The 7,119-nt window shown below is 34.9% G+C and overlaps 1 long non-coding RNA gene across 1 annotated transcript; it reads left to right on the top strand.

Annotated features, from left to right (window-relative positions):
* The first annotated feature begins 4,927 nt into the window (after nt 1-4,927).
* LOC132750672 (uncharacterized) lies at nt 4,928-6,814 on the top strand. The gene is made up of 3 exons (XR_009628585.1): nt 4,928-5,258; nt 5,368-5,451; nt 5,571-6,814. It is a non-coding gene; the product is annotated as an uncharacterized LOC132750672 (long non-coding RNA).
* The last annotated feature ends 305 nt before the right edge of the window (nt 6,815-7,119 follow it).

Raw genomic sequence — 7,119 nt, 5'->3', positions numbered from 1 at the left:
ATGGCCTTTTATGAACTTAGAATATCACCAGTTTATTTTTTTTCAATTAATTAATTAAATTAATTAATTTATTTATTTATTTCTTTATTAAATAAATAAATGAATAAATTATTTATTTATTTATTAATTTTTCTGGCCTTCATAGGTCAAACTACTGGTGGGATTTCAACAAAACTTTGCAGGAGTGATCAGGACCATCTCTAGTTGTGCAACGGCACGTTCCGCTTAGCTGCACAAAATGGCCGCCACAGCTGAAAATATAAAAATCTTGTCAGGCCTTGACAGGTCAAACTACTGGTGGGATTTCAATAAAACTTTGTAGGAGTGATCAGTACCATCCCTAGTTGTGCACCAGCATTTCGGCTTAGCTGCACAAAATTGCCGCCAGAGCTAAATATAGAAAAATCTTTTTGTATGTGTAATTTGTGTGTTCATTTAACACACTTTCTATCATCAATAACTGTACAGCAAGAATTCCGATTACCTTTCACATTTGTGTTTGATTGTAGTGCACTGATAAATTCATTTTTGTAAGCACTGCTTCATCTACAAAAATTTCTTTTCCAGGTTGACTATCTGGGTTCATAATTTTACTTTCAGACATTATTATTAATATGTTGTCTATTATTTCAGAGGTTATGTCTTAAGAGCTCATGTCCCCCTTTTCTTTTGGGGCTGTTACATATTTTCTATTCAGCATTATTTTTTCAGCCTCTATTATGAAGTTGCAGTCTCAAAGACATTTGTAATTATTTCATATTAATTTAGGTAGCTCTATTGCAATAGAACAACTTTTGTATAACATGTTGGGAAAACTAAATTACTGTAGATAATGCATTAGAAGAATGCTAAGCACATACTAAGGACATAGACAATAATGAAAGCTCACTTAAAAAATAGACTATCTGACATTATGTCAGGCTGAAATAGCACTATTTTGTTTAAAGCATGTCCTTATTATCTTATAATCTTTTTCATACCTGCTTTGAACAAAAGGATATTGCTTATTTCCACGTGCTTTTTATGTTATTACAAATTTCAATTCTGATTCCCTTCAACAATACATCATTAAAATATAACATTTTTCATTTAAATTTTTTTTAAATGTTATGGTTTTTTTTAAAACAAATCTCTTATGTTTTTGACATATGGTTTAGACAATAGCATGTTATATGTATGAATGTTGTTGTGTTATTACAAATAAAGATTTCTTTTCAGAGCTCATTCATAATGCCCAAATTAAAGAAAAGATCATACAAGCAGAAAAAGACGGATGATAAACTACGAAAACAACAACATGCAAGTATTACATTCTTCATAAAACTATCCTAGTGATCAAGGTTATTAACTGAAGGTTCAGGTACATACAAACAGAAGTAAACTAAGCATATCCTTGCACATAAACAATGGAATTCTCATTATTTGTCTATTCCTGCATCACTTAAATATTTTAAGCTCACCTGTCACAAAGTGACATGGTGAGCTTTTGTGATCGCTTTTCGTCTGGCGTCCGTCCGTCTGTAAACTTTTACTTTAAACAACATCTCCTCATAAACCACTAGGCCAATTTCATCCAAACTTCACAGGAATGTTCCTTTGGTAGTCAACTTTAAAAATTGTTCAAAGAATTTAATTCCAAGCAGAACTCTGGTTGCCATGGCAACCGAAAGAAAAAACTTAAAATATCTTCTTTTAGAAAACCGCAAGAGCTAGAGCTAAAATATTTGGCATGAAACATCACCTAGTCAGTGTCTACCAAGTTTGTTCAAATAAAAGCCCTGGGGTCAAAATTGGCCCTGCCCTGGTGGGTCATTGATTTTCCTTATTTGTATATAGTAAAAACTTAAAATATTTTCTTTTAGAAAACCGCAAGAGCTGGAGCTTAAATATTTGGCATGAAACATTTTCTAGTGGGTGTCTACCAAGTTTGTTCAAATCAATGCCCTGGGGTCAAAATTGGCCCAGCCCTGGGAGGTCATTGATTTTCCTTATTTGTATATAGTAAAAACTTAAAAAAATCTTTTAAAAACCCCTAATAGCTAGAGCTTAGATATAAAGCATGAAACATCTCCTAGTGAATTTCTACCAAGTTTGTACAAATAAAAGATCTGGGGTAAAAATTGGCCCAGCCCCAGGATTGTTTCTTATTATTTTGTAGAGTGTAAAAACTTAAAAAATCTTCTTTTAAAAAACCAAGAGCTAGAGTTTACATACTAAGTTTGAAATATTTTTATGCTCCCCGAAAAAATTTCGGGGGAGCATATAGTCGCCGCCTTGTCCGTCCGTCCGTCCATCCGTCCGTCCGTCCGTCCGTCCGTCCCCTTTTCTTGTCCGGGACATAACTTTGAAACAACAAGAGGTATCAACATGAAACTTTGTAGGTAGATAGATCTCATTGAGTAGAAGTGCAGTGCACAAGAACCGTAACTCTGCCTTGCCTAATTTTTGAATTATTCCCCTTTGTTTATTTTTACACTTTGAACTTTGTCCGGGACATAACTCTAAAAGTATAAGAGGTATCAACATGAAACTTTGTAGGTAGATAGATCTCATTGAGTAGGTGTGCAGTGCACAAGAACCATAACTCTGCCTTGCCTAATTTTTGAATTATCCCCCTTTGTTTATTTTACACTTTGAACTTTGTCCGGGACATAACTCTAAAAGTATAAGAGGTATCAACATGAAACTTTGTAGGTAGATAGATCTCATTGAGTAGGTGTGCAGTGCACAAGAACCGTAACTCTGCCTTGCCTAATTTTTGAATTACCCCCCTTTGTTTATTTTACACTTTGAAATTTGTCCGGGACATAACTCTAAAAGTATAAGAGGTATCAACATGAAACTTTGTAGGTAGATAGATCTCATTGAGTAGGTGTGCAGTGCACAAGAACCATAACTCTGCCTTGCCTAATTTTTGAATTATCCCCCTTTGTTTATTTTACACTTTGAACTTTGTCCGGGACATAACTCTAAAAGTATAAGAGGTATCAACATGAAACTTTGTAGGTAGATAGATCTCATTGAGTAGGTGTGCAGTGCACAAGAACCGTAACTCTGCCTTGCCTAATTTTTGAATTACCCCCCTTTGTTTATTTTACACTTTGAAATTTGTCCGGGACATAACTCTAAAAGTATAAGAGATATTAACATGAAACTTTGTAGGTAGATAGATCTCATTGAGTAGAAGTGCAGTGCACAAGAACCGTAACTCTGCCTTGCCTAATTTTTGAATTATCCCCCTTTGTTTATTTTACACTTTGAACTTTGTCCGGGACATAACTCTAAAAGTATAAGAGGTATCAACATGAAACTTTGTAGGTAGATAGATCTCATTGAGTAGGTGTGCAGTGCACAAGAACCGTAACTCTGCCTTGCCTAATTTTTGAATTACCCCCCTTTGTTTATTTTACACTTTGAAATTTGTCCGGGACATAACTCTAAAAGTATAAGAGGTATCAACATGAAACTTTGTAGGTAGATAGATCTCATTGAGTAGAAGTGCAGTGCACAAGAACCGTAACTCTGCCTTGCCTAATTTTTGAATTATCCCCCTTTGTTTATTTTACACTTTGAACTTTGTCCGGGTGATAACTCTAAAAGTATAAGAGATATCAACATGAAACTTTGTAGGTAGATAGATCTCATTGAGTAGGTGTGCAGTGCACAAGAACCGTAACTCTGCCTTGTCTAAATTTTGAATTATCCCCCTTTGTTTATTTTACACTTTGAACTTTGTCCGGGACATAACTCTAAAAGTATAAGAGGTATCAACATGAAACTTTGTAGGTAGATAGATCTCATTGAGTAGAAGTGCAGTGCACAAGAACCATAACTCTGCCTTGCCTAATTTTTGAATTATCCCCCTTTGTTTATTTTACACTTTGAACTTTGTCCGGGACATAACTCTAAAAGTATAAGAGGTATCAACATGAAACTTTGTAGGTAGATAGATCTCATTGAGTAGGTGTGCAGTGCACAAGAACCGAAACTCTGCCTTGCCTAATATTTGAATTACCCCCCTTTGTTTATTTTACACTTTGAAATTTGTCCGGGACATAACTCTAAAAGTATAAGAGGTATCAACATGAAACTTTGTAGGTAGATAGATCTCATTGAGTAGAAGTGCAGTGCACAAGAACCGTAACTCTGCCTTGCCTAATTTTTGAATTATCCCCCTTTGTTTATTTTACACTTTGAACTTTGTCCGGGTGATAACTCTAAAAATATAAGAGATATCAACATGAAACTTTGTAGGTAGATAGATCTCATTGAGTAGGTGTGCAGTGCACAAGAACTGTAACTCTGCCTTGTCTAAATTTTGAATTATCCCCCTTTGTTTATTTTACACTTTGAACTTTGTCCGGGACATAACTCTAAAAGTATAAGAGGTACCAACATGAAACTTTGTAGGTAGATAGATCTCATTGAGTAGGTGTGCAGTGAACAAGAACCTTAACTCTGCCTTGCCTAATTTTTGAATTATCCCCCTTTGTTTATTTTTAGATAGTTTGTAGATAGATAGGTCTCATTGGGTGGAAGTGCAGTGCTTAAGAATCATTACTCTGCCTTGCCTTATTTTGAAGTAATTGCCCTTTGTTTATTATTTTTACTTTTTGACTTTTGTCCTGGACATTACTTTAAAACTATTAGAGATATCAACATGAAACTTTGTAGGTAGCTAGATATAATTGGATAGAACTGCAACGCTTCAAGAACCTAAACAAAGCCTGGTCTATTTTTGGAATTATTGCCCTTTGTTCATTTTTTTTATACTTTCCTGTGTCCAGAACCTTCTCGGGGAGCATCACCCGGTTCAACCGGTTCTTGTCTATTAAGTGTCTACCAAGTTTGTTTAAATAAAAGCCCTGAGGTCAAAATTGGCCCCTCCCGGGGGGGGGGGGGTTGTCATTTTTTTTCCTACATGTATATTGTAAAAACTTTAAAAAACTTCTCATAAAAACCCCAAAGATTTAAAGCTTGGATATTTATCATGAAACATCTTCTAATGGCTGTCTACCAAGTTTGTTCAAATAAAAGTCCCTGGTTTAAAATTGGCATTGGCCCAGGGGTCTATATACAGGTGAGCGATTTCAGGGCCATCATGGCCCTCTTGTTAATAATACACATACCATGTTTTGATTAAATACCTACATACCTATACAAACCTATTCCAGACCACAGCCTCCTTGCATAGACCTGAACCATGGACCACAGAGAAGGACACAATGCTTCCTCTTTCACAGAAATCTTTTGAACAGGTACGTAAAAACTAAAATCTTGATTTTTTTTCTCTTTTTATTGAAATATTAATAAGCAACAATATCACAGGTTTTAATTTAATACTTACCTATACATAACCTATTCCAGACCACAGCCTCCTTGCATAGACCTGAACCATGGACCACAGAGAAGGACTCAATGCTTCCTCTTTCACAGAAATCTATTAAACAGGTACGTAAAAACTAAAATCTTGATTTCCTCTCTTTTTTGATTTTTTCTATTGAAATATTTATTAGCAATGCATATCACATGTTTTAATTTAATACTTACATATACATAACCTATTCCAGACCACAGCCTCCTTGCATAGACCTGAACCATGCACCACAGAGAAGGACACAATGCCTGTTCCTTCACAGAAATCTATTGAGCAGGTACATGACCTTTGAAATATTCCTGTACTATACTTTATTTTCACACTGATATTTCTTTTGATTATTAATTCGTCTATGTAAAATGTGTTTCTATAGGTTTTCAAAGCAGTGCAATGAAAATGTTTAATCATATTTTATAGATTGATTTTATGAGAACCAAAAGTTTTTTCCATGTGACCTTTCAAAATATACAATAATAATTCTCTTGTTTTTAGCTCACCTGAGCAATGCTCAGGGTGAGCTATTGTGATGGCCCTGTGTCTGTCGTGCGTCGTCAACTTTTAACATAAACAACATCTCCTCTGAAACCAATGACTGCACATCAACCAAACTTTACAGAAATGATCCTTGGGTGGTCCCCTTTCAAAGTTGTTCAAATGGTTCCGGTCTGTTGCATATGTAGGTCATAGGGCCAGAAAAGGATTTCAAAAAACACAAAATTAAAAAATCTTCTTGTTTGAAAGTACATGGGCCAGAGCTTTGATTTTTGGTATATGGTATCATCTATGAGTCCTCTACCAAAGTTGTTCAAATTTTGTCCCTAGTGTCAAAATTGGCCCCGCCCCGGGGGGTCATAGGTTTTTAGCTCACCTGTCACAAAGTGACAGGGTGAGCTTTTGTGATCACTTTTCGTCCGGCGTCCTGCCGGCATCCGTCCGTAAACTTTTGCTTTAAATGACATCTCCTCATAAACCACTGAGCCAATTTCATCCAAACTTCACAGGAATGTTCCTTTGGTGGTCACCTTTAAAAATTGTTCAAAGAATTTAATTCCATGCAGAACTCTGGTTGCCATGGCAACCGAAAGAAAAATCTTTAAATATCTTCTTTTAAACAACCCTAAGAGCTAGAGCTTAGATATTTGGCATGAAACATCTTCTAGTGAGTGTCTACCAAGTTTGTTCAAATAAAAGCTCTGGGGTCAAAATTGGCCCCGCCCCAGGGGGTCATTGATTTCCCTATATGCATATAGTAAAAACTTAAAAAATCTTCTATTATAGAACCCAAAGAGCTAATGCTAAGATATTTGGCATGAAACATTTTCTAGTGAGTGTCTACAAAGTTTGTTCAAATAAAAGCCCTGGGGTCAAAATTGGCCCTGCCCCAGGGGGTCATTGATTTTCCCTATATGTATATAGTAAAAACTTAAAAAATCTTCTTCTAAAATCTTATATAAAATCTTCTTTCATGCTTAATATCTAAACTCTAGCTATTTGGGTTTTTTCAAAGAAGATTTTTAAGTTTTTGCCATACACATATAAGCAAAAATCAATGACCCCTCGGGGCGGGGCCAATTTTGACCCCAGGGCTTTTATTTGAACAAACTTACATATATATATTGCATTTATATGTATGTATATATATATATGTATATATATATAGATAGATAGATATATATACATATTATATATATATATAATATATATATATATATATATATATATATATATAATATATATATATA

Source organism: Ruditapes philippinarum, unplaced genomic scaffold (genome assembly GCF_026571515.1).
Source record: "Ruditapes philippinarum isolate M1 unplaced genomic scaffold, ASM2657151v2 ctg858_1_1_1_1, whole genome shotgun sequence".
In the NCBI taxonomy this organism is placed as follows: domain Eukaryota; kingdom Metazoa; phylum Mollusca; class Bivalvia; order Venerida; family Veneridae; genus Ruditapes; species Ruditapes philippinarum.
This window is presented reverse-complemented; position numbering and strand designations above follow the sequence as displayed.